Source organism: Diabrotica virgifera, chromosome 8 (assembly GCF_917563875.1).
Source record: "Diabrotica virgifera virgifera chromosome 8, PGI_DIABVI_V3a".
In the NCBI taxonomy this organism is placed as follows: Eukaryota; Metazoa; Arthropoda; class Insecta; order Coleoptera; family Chrysomelidae; genus Diabrotica; species Diabrotica virgifera.
In genome coordinates, this window is record NC_065450.1 from 37,974,121 (window position 1) to 37,987,313 (window position 13,193).

General features: G+C 33.3%; 1 protein-coding gene across 3 annotated transcripts in view; it reads left to right on the forward strand.

The window, feature by feature from the left end:
• LOC126889574 (high affinity cGMP-specific 3',5'-cyclic phosphodiesterase 9A) overlaps positions 1 to 13,193 on the forward strand; it is a 1,727,652-nt gene that overhangs the window by 246,608 nt on the left and 1,467,851 nt on the right. The window lies entirely within an intron of this gene.

Below are 13,193 nucleotides of genomic sequence, written 5' to 3' on the forward strand. Positions count from 1 at the left end.
ATTAAATGTTAGTTTAAATGCACCATTTGGACATAAGTTTACAAGCTGGTTGATACTAACAACTTTACATTTTGTTGTAATTATAATATACCTTATGAAATTGAATCTGGAACGCCTATTAGATAAGAATAAAAAAACCGCTAAACGACGTAAAAATGAGTGGCGCATACAATATTCCAGCTACAAAAGAGCTGAAATGAGTATTACGTGGCGCGAAAATGTATTTTCATTTTGATGGAAAATAAAATTCTAGTTTCACTTTGAAAGATTTTTTCCATAATTTTTGCTAAACTTGAAGTAAAACGCGCCAAAAAAGAGTAACTTTGATACAGTTTGCATTTTGAGGGTCTTTTGTGGCGCGTTTTACTTCACGTTTAGCAAATATTACGGACAAAATCTTTCAAAATAAATGTAAAATTTTATTTTCCATCAAAATGAAAATACATTTTCGCGCCACGTAATACTCATATCAGCTCTTTTGTCGCTGGAATATTGTATGCGCCACTCATTTATACGGCGTTTAGCGGTTTTTTATTCGTCAAAGCTTTTTATAAATTAAATGTATGAAGTTAAATGTAATGTCTCTCGATTACACGTTAAGCGTTAAAAATGGTCGCCTTTGTCGCATTCTCTCCCAAATGATCTAGTAGTTACACCAGACTTGTGATAAGACAATCCGAGTTCATATCCCAGTCATCCTAATAATTATGGCCGGCAAATGAACTCGGATTGCACGATCAATCTTAGCGTCGTAACCACTACAACTACATAAACCATTTCGGCGATAATGGTTAAATGGCTTATACTTTTGGAGCTCGATTACTTCTAAACGGCTAAACCGATTTTAATCATTAAACATGAGTTTGAAACGTATTGACAACGAGTATCTGATACATACAGGTCAAGTATGATAACTGAAGGTATTACAGGAATTATTGAACTTATAAACCGTTTTTCCCTTAAGAAATGAATTTGATCATATTTATGAAGCCTATAACTTAAAAATTCGAATTTTCCCAGATATGAGGTATACACCGTTAGAAGCGTCTAGAGTCCTCCTCCTCCTACAAACTTTCAGTTATCGGCGTAATTCGTAGATTGAAATTTTGGGTAATTGTCAAAAAACCAAATTGTTCGGCTATAATGCGCCGTGTGTATGTCTGATCCTAACCGCTTAGGCACCATTTGAAAGCTTAACTCAACGCTATTGATTTGGCGTATTTGCGGTTTTCCTGTCTCTCCTTGAACCTAAGATAATGAGCGATCCACAATTATTGGGATCAAAGCTAGCCGTGCAAAAAATTACGTATTTCTTGTTTTAATCTGAATTTATATCATTGGTTTATTTATATACGCCCAAAAAATATGTCATTTTGTATCTAACAAGCCCTAACAACCCAAGCCCTTTGTATCTAACAACCATGCTTATGGTTGGTCAAAAGTCAAAAACTACACCGGTTCTGAATCGGCCCTGATCCCCTCTTTAAACATAGAAAAAAAAATTCAGACCTGTGTAACTTTTCCACGTACATACTGTTATGCTCTGTATTTCTCTCTGTTATGAGATTGATCAGCAAATTCTTATCTTGATTAGTTACTTAATTATTTTAATTATTACTTATGTAAAACAAAACCAAAATTAAATTAAATTTTCCAATAAATTTTATTTTCAGGGCTATTTTAATATTAATGCATTGCCTTCGGTTTGTGGCTTCTAGTATCTCTAGTTGCTTACTTCATCCACGGACATTACAGGGAAATTAAACACACTCGATGTCATATAAATGTTAAAAATATTTTTTTTATTTATCCAATATAGGTACCATAAATAAAAAATTTAAAAATTATACTAAAATTCAATTCTGTTGCAACTATTTCTCCTCTAATAAATTAAGCTTTAATTCTGATATCTCCTTTGTTTTAACAAAAATTTTATTTAAGTAATTCGTTAGACTTTAAGTAATTTCAAGAGATCGAAATGGAAGAATTAGCCGAACATACACAAATATTTGAGATAACAACCGGAGAGTTAAGCGAAGCCCTCAAAAGATCTAAAAACGGTAAAGCAGCAGGACCTGGAGACATCCCAATTGAGTTGGTAAAGTACGGACCAAACATATTACATGAGATGTTGTTCAACTATTTAATAAATGCTTAAAAGGACAAAATATCCCTGATGATTGGAATGTTGGATACATCAGCTCAGTATTCAAGAAAGGGGATAAACGCATATGCTCTAATTATAGAGGAATAACTGTTACCAGCCCAGTAGGGAGGTTGTACGGTCGAATAATAAAGAAAAGAATAGAATCAGAATACGAAGACATGAAAGAACAAAGTGGATTTCGTGCAGGAAGATCGTGCACTGATAATATATTCGTTCTGCAGCAGGTAATAGAAAAACGGAAGGCAAGGAATCTATCTACCCACCTATTGTTTGTAGATTTGGAGAAGGCATACGATACGGTACCTTTGAAAAAACTGTTTCAAACATTGACGAAGGTAGGTCTCAGTAGAGAGTATGTGGATGCTATCGCAAATATATACAAAAATGCAAGAAGTGTCGTTAAAGAAGGAAACTTTATATCTGAATCATTCCCTATATCAAAGGGGCTTAAACAAGGATGTTGTCTGTCTCCGACTTTATTTAAAATATATATTCAATCATCGCTAGAGCAGTGAAGGAAACAAGTATCAGGAATGGGAATAGACATAGGCAGTGGTAAATGTCTAACAACTTTATTTTTTGCAGATGATCAAGTAGTCGTAGCGAATGATGAGGAAGACATGGACTACATGTTTAGAAAACTAAAGAAAGAATATGAAAAATGGGGCCTCAATATGAATATGTCAAAGACAGAGTATCTTAAAATAGGGGATGATGAAGAAGATCCAGAGTTAGAAATTAGAACCACGAAAAGATGTAATGAATATAAATATCTCGGATCTATAATATCTAAAGAAGGCACTACCAAAAGAGGCATCGAAAAGAGAACGCAGCAGGGCAAAAAAGCGGTAAACATTCTGAGCTCTCTACTGTGGTCTAAAGATATAAGGCAAGAAACGAAATTGACAATCTATCGTACCTTGGTAGAGCCTATTATGACTTATGGGGCAGAAGTTTGGCAGATGACAAAAAAAGATAGGAAAAGAATAGAAGTAGTAGAAATGGATTATCTAAGGAGAGCGTGTGGTATATCTAAAAAAGATCACATCAGGAATGAAGATATTAGAAGGAGGACACATACTGTATATTCCAGTGTAGATAAAATTGAAACTAGACAACTAGTGTGGTATGGTCACGTGAAACGAATGAATGAAGATAGATGGCCAAAGAAAGCTTTAAATTACATACCACACCAAAGAAGAAGAAGGGGAAGACCTTTAGTTGCCTGGGAAGAATATGTACGGCACATCATGAAAGATAGAGTCATCAAAGAAGACGAATGGATGGACAGAAAACGATGGCGGTCGAAATGCGAGAAGCGGCAGAGGCTGTAGGAACCTCGGTGATAGATAGATAGATAGAATTCGTTAGACTATTCTTACAAAAATACTAAAATTTACTTTTGTCCTTTTGAATTGATTACTTATTTCTTCTTTGGAAAGACTAAATTATGCTATAGAACTGTTCAATACAAAAAATAAACAAATATGGTGTGGATATAAACAAACTCTCTCCGTTTCACAAAAATTTGACTAACCTTTTTGTTTCTTCTTTACTTCTTCTCCTGGATTGCGTTGTCCTCGATTCTCCCACACGTGCTCCTAGGATGTAGCGAAAGGTCCTTCTCGTCTAAACTGCTTCACAAACAAACAAACAACGGGACTCGCTCGAAATCTCTATTCAGTTTTCTCTCTGCTCGATATTTTGTGCAAATTGATACCCACCGGCTACTCGTTCTAGACAAAAAACAGGAATCTCCTCGGAAACAAGGAAAATTAGCTTCTCAACTCGGTCAACGATTTCGTTTCAGCACGATTCTGCTCGCAAAGGCCAATTTCACCACTTTACACCGACTTCTCACTTTTTAAAAACTGGACTGTACTCTACAGATATTCATTACACAGTGTTCATTTTTTCTCTCCTCAACAACAGACTCAACACTCTCATCCCCACCATCTATCTTTCTCCGCCAATCACAAACATCCTCTCTGCCCACTTCATCCATATTTTCATTTCTTAAGAACCAATTTATTTTGTATACAACTTTTCCATTTTGTTAAATTCTAGGAGATACCAAATTACTTTCGTTGTTTCAAAATGCTAAACAAAAAGCCTTATATTCTAAACTCAATAAATTTGTTTACTGTCTCTCCTTTTACAAATCATTTACAAATGTCTTATTGTCGATTCCAAACTGAAATAAAATGTACTTTGTAATCTTCCCGCACCATTGTTTAAGTCCGTTCAGAGACCCATTAACAAACCACCTTAACGATTTCACTTTCCGCGAAAACACTGTTTACTAACTAAATTATAATATTTACAATTTTTGGTCATATACAGGGCGATGAAAATCTATGATCTCGTGGTCTCTGATATAAATTTATTTTCTAAATTTTTCCCATAAAAATTATACAACAATACATACACATATCCACAAACATTTTCCCCTTTTTAAATAAAAATTGAGTCATACTTCTGAGCTCGGTAACTTTCTGAATTGGTTCTCGCCACTGACGAGAACTGCCGTTCTCGGGTAAATGAATTTAAAATACGAACGAATACAAAGAAAGAGAACTACTGAGAGAGAAGATATTAAGAAGAACTGTGGAGGGCGCCAGGGAAATAGTAAATGAATACTTCGCCGAGTGACTTATACTGCTTCACTTAACTAATACTTTATGTAGTTACTAGAAAGGTAGGATAATAAAACATATAAGCATGTACCTACAACCAAATTTAATGTAATATACCTGTATCCCCTATATAATATTTTATACAAACTAACTAAAAGAACCTGACGTACTAGAATAGTAGTCTCGTGTGGACAATGCAGTTTACAGTGAAAACAAAATATTGATTAAATTGATTATACCAAGACAGTTAGTTGGTCTCTAGGTATGTACCTGAACAAAATTTATTATTATTGTAGTTAAATTATCAGTTGACGATCTCGTATCTGATCGGAAGTGATAAACCTAAGTATAATACCTAATAAATGAAATAAATGTTATGATATAAGGAAATAAACCCCAGATATTGTGCAAAACACCTTTACAAGATGGTTTATAAATTTAGAATATTTAAAATAAATGATACGAACGGTGAAAAGATTAATTTATCGAAAAATATTGAATATTACAAAGTGAAATATGTTTTAGAACAGTGAATTTATATTATTATTAAGGTTATTTATTTAAAAGTTATTGACAAAAAAAATATTAAAATTTGGTTAAAGAAGAATAAAAGTATTGAAATGCAAATTTAATTATATAAAAAAACCTGTCACTCCTCCAGGAGTGAGGGCCTAGATCCTCGCAAACCGACAGCCAAGCTGATGGTGGGTAAGACCAGTTAATTTCCAGTTTCCCCAACCCTGGGAGGAAATACTTGTCAGCAACAAGGAGGTACACGTCTAGTACAGTAAAATCAATGCGTATTCCATTAATCCATTAATTGGAAGTATGTAAGGGAGTATTTGAACAACTAAAATATGGATTTTACAACAAAAGATTACTTTATAGAATTAGATAAAAGAGAGAATGAAAATATCATTGATTTCAAACTTATTTGGAGTGAAAATGTAATTCTTAGAACTTTTTTATTCGTAGAACGTAGATTAGAAGTATTGAAGTATTGAAAATCTAATTGTTGAAGTATAACAGTTATTTTAATATGAGATAAATCTAGTATTAGGAAGGATAAAGATGGTTATTTTTTAAAAAGGGAAAAAAATTAGAAGAAAAAAATATTTCTACATACCCAGTGATAATATAAAAACCATCGAAACTCCTCTCCTAAACTTCACCAAAACCAAAAACACAACTTCTAACTTAACTTACTCTCCAAAAAACAATTTCCAACATAAATTATATTCTAAAATCACCGGTCATTGGAGATGTTCTTTCTACCAAATCCTTCGAAAGAGTGAAGGTGTTTCACTTCTGTCAACCACGTTAGGCGGAAATTCCTCGTGAGATTGCCAACTTCCCAATTCCAATGTTACCAAATATTTCATCAAATCGAACCCAAAATCAACGCAATACCTCAAACAACCAGCTGCATAGTTGGTTGCATAATATTAAGTTCTATCTGACTAATATTCGGACGCATAGATCGTAACGGTGAACTTATCGTTACAACGTAAAGTACGAAATATTGATGCTTTAATATACTATGATTATTTTAAAATCGGCCTGTTCCGCATTTTGCTTATTTGCTAAAAATAAATAAGTTAATAGGGGGGAGGGTAACACTTCTTCCAGCGCACTGTATATATGCTTTTTCTCATGAGGATCTTTCAGTGCGTCACAGTTTTTCGATTCCTTTCTAACGCATTAAATTGTATGTGACAGAAAAAAACGCACGTCGGTGATTACATTTCGTCGGTGACATTTATAACATTTATTCTAGTTGTCAATAAATGGCGCCATAATCTAAAATAAAATAATTTGCGAATTATATAATATTATCTACAAATATAATCTGAACAATTTATAAGACTATACAAATCAAAGAAAATACCATTTTATAAATGCAATAAACACAATTGATTTGATTTTATGCCAAATTGCAAATAAAATGTGACAACTGTCAGATTGAACTAAAATGCCATGTCACTAAAATGTATATTATCACGGACTTACCTTTTTTTCTATCATTTGTGATGCACTGAAAAATGCTAATGAAAAGAAGCATAATAATGCAATGGGATAAATATAATCAATATTCCAATCTTGTATAAACTGTCAATAATACAATTAGGATATTGCTTAGCGGGATATTGCTTCCAGAGTACATTCCCTAATTCCAACGTTAATTCCGAGCTGTCTAGAAACGCCCATACCCCTTTAATAGCGAATTCACTTACAGTACCTACAAGATATTGACATACATGGTTTACATAAAGCCAATAGTGTGACATTGCTTATACAGGTGTATATCAATATTATATAAATTAGTGTCTGTGATTCCGTAGGAAAATGATGCACGGGACATTTTCTACATACTTTTACTTAATTTTAATAGTTACCAGGTATATAATAACGGGTGTTTTTTAGAGGTATAGAAATATACGTTGGCAACACTTTTAAAACTGGAGGCAATTTTTGACAGCTGTCAAGTGATTTATATTTAGTTTGATTTGACATTTCAGCATGAATATACTGACGTCTGAACATTCTTAATACCTACAGTCGAAAACTGCGTATTTTGGACTTCTAAATATCTGTTTCTAAATATCCAGGCAACGAAATAGATTCGCAAGAAAATTTTTACAAAAATAAAAAGTACCTATATAGCTTATTATCTTTCAATTTGTCTGGAGGTTTAAAAGACTTGGTGTCCATAACATAGTAATAAAGTAGGTACCTATTTATTACCGACATACCCTATAAACTAGACATCATTTAAATTAGTAGGGCAAAATCTATGCAAATGCAATTTAAATGCATTAATTTGTTCGAATCCTGAGAAAACTAATAAATATTTTTGAACAATTTGAACGCAGAATTAAAGATTACATTATTACTGTGGGCGGAAAGTTCATTAGAATAAATAAAAAGTTTCCTTTTAATGAAATATTTGAAATTAAAAATCACACTAAATTTTCTCTTTTTTTTTTTCACCCCTGTACCTTATTAAAATAAACATTCCGCTACTCTGTGGTTGATTTATTTCTTTACAAGATGACAAGGAATCAGACACCATTGTTACATGTACGGTACGTAGGTTAAGCGAATCAGCTATTAAAACCTTGTATTTTACTTATTGATTTGTACCACCCAAAATATGTCCTCAGAAACCCGGTCAAAATTTTTGAGATCATTACTTCCATTAAAATAAAGAAATTTTTATAGGGATTACTAAAAATTTTAATTTTTGTGAAAATGACGTATGTTTTATTTTTCACTTTTTCCTAAAAAAATCGAAAGGGTCCTCTTATTTTCATCATAAATTGCTTAGTTTTGATAATACCGACTTCTTCTATATCTTTTTTGATAGGTATTTCTGAGTACTTTAAAATATGTTTATAAATATATTTCTAAAATGCACAGTTTTCCTGTTATGCAAGCTTGAATATTTAGGTTTGAGTGCGCGCCTAAAAACAATATACATTCAATTATCTATAACTCACTTCGAATTAATAATAAAAGGTTTTTCAAATAAGAAATTTATTCGATTTTTTATTAGCTTCATTTTTGATACAGACAATTTTTTTGAGAAAACTTACTATTTTTGAATTATTTATGAAAAACCGCTTGAAAAAATGCATTTTTTTTTCACGAAAAATCAAAATCTTTAATAACTCAAAAACTATTGATTTATTTGAATAACTTTATATAACAAATTTTTACTTAGAATTGGTCCCTCTATCGATTTCTGGAGATATTTTTAATAAAATAATTTCCACCCCCGAGAAGGGGCGGCATCCACACCCAGGAAAAAAGCGCAAATTGACGCCATGTCACCTTTGTTTCTTGAGGTATCTTCTAAATACCTCATCGATTTTCATAGAAATCGATGAAAGTTCAACGAAATCGGAGGTAAAAACCTTCAGTGACTGCACTAATACAATAATAAATCATTTCCTGTTTGTATATCGAAAAATAATTTCAAAACAGAAAAACTCTTCACAGGTATGTATGTAAATAGTTTAGTTTAGAATTTTTTTGCAGAACTTCAAACGAAATGTCGACCCTAGTTTAGAAAGTTAATGACTTTTTTTACGTGAACGCCCGAAAAAACCCCTGTCTAGTTTACTTCAAACTGTCGTTCAAAATTTAATCTCCGATAAAGAGGAAGCTCTGGGTACTAATACGAAAAAAGCTCTTGTTTTTTTCATCGAGTGGATGTCCGAAATTCGTCACGATAAAAGCCCACAATGCCGTGTCGTGCGTCTGAACTGCTAAAAGCTCTTCTCGAACTCGAAAGCTCTATTTGAATATGCTAATTCTGGATGTTCGATGTTCCTTTAATTAAACTAGAAAATGGGAAGTCGTAGTCGATTTGTAGATTAAGTGATTACATTGAGTTTTTATTACAGATTTAATTATTGGTTAAACACAACATAATAGTTGTGGTCATGTAATTTTTATTTAACTAAAACCACATTTTTATAAATTTTAGCGAAACATAGAATAATCAAAGGTACAATGTCAACTGTTCGAGCACTTAAAGTTTATAGAATCAAGGTTTTTTTTTCAAGTAAAACATTATCATATCAAAGATACATCATTTATATTGTGAGCGGCCGTGGGTAACGGCATAAACGCTGGCCTCATACGCCAGTAGACGTGGGTTCGATCCCTGCCAAAGACAAATCATTTTCATTTCCAATAATGACACGAGCCGTCTCACCGTGCCTCGGAGAGTACGTTAAGCCGTCGGTCCCCCTGGGCTAGTGTACATCGACACTAGTTACTTGAAACAGGGTTAAAGATGTAATTGGCGCTGGAACTATCCGAAAGGATCTCCCCGGCAAAAATGCCATACGATATTATTATATAATTATACCATTTATATTATAGTATTACATTTATATATTTATGTATTATTAATATAACTTATATTTTAAAATAACATACATATAAAATCAGAGTTTGATGGTAATTTTGGGAGTAAATTGAATGTAAGGCCAAATACTTACCATGTCAGGATAGTATCATGCGGTTTTTTCCTGGTTTGTTCCTCTTGATTTTCTATTGGATCACTAACACGAGAATTTTACTACCATCATTGCATGTGGTTGTATTTTTACAGACAAATCACATGCTATAATTTTTCTGACGGGTATTCCTGCGTTAAAGTTGATTTCATGTAATCGATTGAACTGTCTTTCAATAAAGTCGTCCCAGGAACGGAACTCATAAATATTGGCAATGTCATTTTAAAGTCTTCTACTTTAAAATGTATAATATATGTCCGAATTGTCGATATCAATTCTTCTTCTTCACGTGCCATCTCCGCGACAGAGATTGGCAATCATCATGGCTATTCTCATCTTAGATGCTGCTGCTCTGAATAGTTCGGTTGATGTGCATCCGTACCATTCCCTCAAGTTACGCAACCACGAGATTCGTCTCCTTCCTACGCTTCTCTTGCCCTGGATTTTCCCCTGTATAATCAACTAAAGTATGTTGTATCTCTCATTACGCATAAAATGCCCCAGGTACTGCAGCTTTAGTGTCTTGATGGTTTCCAATATTTCCAGTCTTTTGTTGACTCTGCTCATGACTTCGTTGTTTGTTATATGCTCGGTCCATGATATCTTCAGGATTCTTCTACACACCCACAGTTCAAATGCTTCCAACTTTTTAGTAGTCAATGCGTTAAGTGTCCATGCTTCTATCCCGTAAAGCAGAGTCGAGAAAATATAACACCTTGCCAGCCTAACTCTCAAGTCTCATTTCAGTTCTCTTGCACAAAGTACCTTTCTCATTTTATTGAAGTTTGTTCTTGCTTTCTGTATTCGAACTTTGATTTCTTTGGAGTAATCCTTTGTGTGATTAATTATTGTGCCAAAATAGTTGTAGTTTTCTATTTGTTCTAAAGTTTTACCTTTAATTGTCAGGCTTTCATCATTATTTTGGGTTTTGACATCCTCATAAAAGTTTTCTTTATGTTTATTGATAATCCATATTCTTCTCCATACTCAACTATCTTGTTCATTAGCTTTTGGAGGCCTTTAAGGTTGTCTGCTATTATGATAGTATCGTCCGCATATCTAATGTTGTTAATTGGCGTTCCATTTACCTTTACTCCTGCTGTTTATCCCTCAAGAGCTATTTTCATAATTTCTTCAGAGTATGCATTGAATAGTAGTGGTGACAATACACACCCCTGTCGCACTCCTCTTTTACTTTCGAACTCTTCTGATGTGTGTTCGTTAATTCGTATGTGTGCTTGCTGTTTATAATTTAGATTTGTTATAATTCGAAGGTCATTGTATTGTAATTGTTTTGCTTTTAGGACGGTTATTAGCTCTCTGTGGCGGACTTTATCGAAAGCCTTGTTATAATCTATGAAACAGACGTACATATCCTGGTTCACGTCCAACCATCTCTGGATTAGCACGTTGAATGCAAAGAGAGCTTCACGGGTACCTACGCCTCTACGGAATCCAAATTGGGTTTCTTCAATATCCATATCAAGTGTTTGGTAAATGCGTTTGTGAATGATCTTTAAAAACATTTTAAGCGTATGAGACATCAGGCTAATGGTACGGTGGTCGGTGCATTATTTAGAATTTTTCTTTTTTAGGAGACAAATAAATGTTGAAGTCAACCATTCATTAGGTATGTCACCCCACTGATAAATTTCATTAAAGAGCTGTAAGAGGACATCTATGTACTCATTTTCTATTATTTTAAGGATATCAATAGGCAGTTGATCTGGCCCGGGCTTTTTCCGTTACTGGTGTTTTTTAGTGCATACAATATTTCTTCCTTTGTAATTTCTACACTTGTTTCTCTGTTTTCGAAAGATATATGTCTTGTAGGTTTCCTCTTTCGTCGTCGAAAAGCTCTTACATATATTCTTTCCATCGTTTTAGCTTTTTGTCAGTCGTTATAATAGTGTTTCCACTTTTGTCTAAAAGAGTTGTGTTGTGGTTTCTTTTTTTGCAGCCCTGCCATTTCTTTAACCTTTTTATGCAGGTTGAATTGAAGATCTTCTATCTCTTTACATTTTTCCTCATAGTAAGTTTGTTTTGTCTCTCTTATCTTTTTTCTGATTTCATTGTTAATTATTTTGTAATTGTGATTGTCTTTGTTCTTGGCTTGTCTTCGTTGGTCCATCATGCCGAGTATCTCGTCGGTCATCCAGTGGTCTCTCTTTTTTATCGGTTCTTTTATTATCTCTTTGCATGGAACAAGTAGGCAGTTTTTTAGTGTTTCCCATTGATGGTTTATCTCGTAGGTGTTAGTATCTAATTTATCAAAGTTTTCGTATATTTTCTGTTGAAGTTTGTTTTTTATATCAACTTCTTTCAGTTTTCTAACATCTATATTTGGAGTTCTTTGGGGTTTTCTAATACGTTTAAGCTGAAGCGTGACATTAACGATTAGCGGGTTATGGTCTGATGTGACATCAGCTCCTGGATAGGTTTTAACGGATTTGATGGTGTTACGATATCTCTCTTTAAAAGTAATTTAAAGAACGTGTTTGTGATTATTAGATTTTGTTCTTGGCAGAATTGTATTAGACGATCACCATCGATACGTTCCCCTAGTCCTTGATCTCCCATTATTGTTCCAGCACTTCCCTTGCCGACGTTTGCATTAAAATCGCCCATAACTACCGTGATTTCCCTGCTCTATGTCATTTTCAGTGCATCTTCAATTTGTTGGTAGAATGTTTCTACTTCATCTTCTGTTGCATCCGTCGTTGGTGCATATACTTGGATCAAATTTAGTTTCGTGTGTGATGTCCTTATTTGTAGTAGCTTCACTCTTTCTGAGATTGCGACAAAACCCTCTATTGACTTGTTGACTTTAAATTTAAATTAAATTTAAATTGTTGCTTTAGTTCCAAATAAAATAGGAATTTCTTCTGGTCCATAAGCTAGTTTATTTTTCATGGATTTTAAAAGTTTTGCTGTTAGGTCGTCCCCGATGTTAATTTTCTGTCCATGGATTTCGAATGGTCTGGGTGTTTATTAGAATAAATTTACCAGCTTATGTGAACAATATAATAATTTATTTGAAATATACTGTCCATCGATTTTGGTTTTAAATATCACTCAAAGCAAACGCGCAATAAAAATAATTCAAAATAGTCATTGAATCAGAGAAGCATTACTAGATAAATAGTACAAAGTGCCATCAAAAATACATTTTGTACGAGAATGTAAATATTTGTTTGAGTTTTAGACAAATAGTCCAGGGCGCATCTGTTTTGAGATGGACGTTGAGAGGTGACTTATATTTTTTGCAGAAATTATTTAGTTATCCTTCTACTCAAAAAGGTCCGGAATATTGTTTAAATAATGAAAATGTCAAAAAATGAAGGAAAAATTCGATTTTTT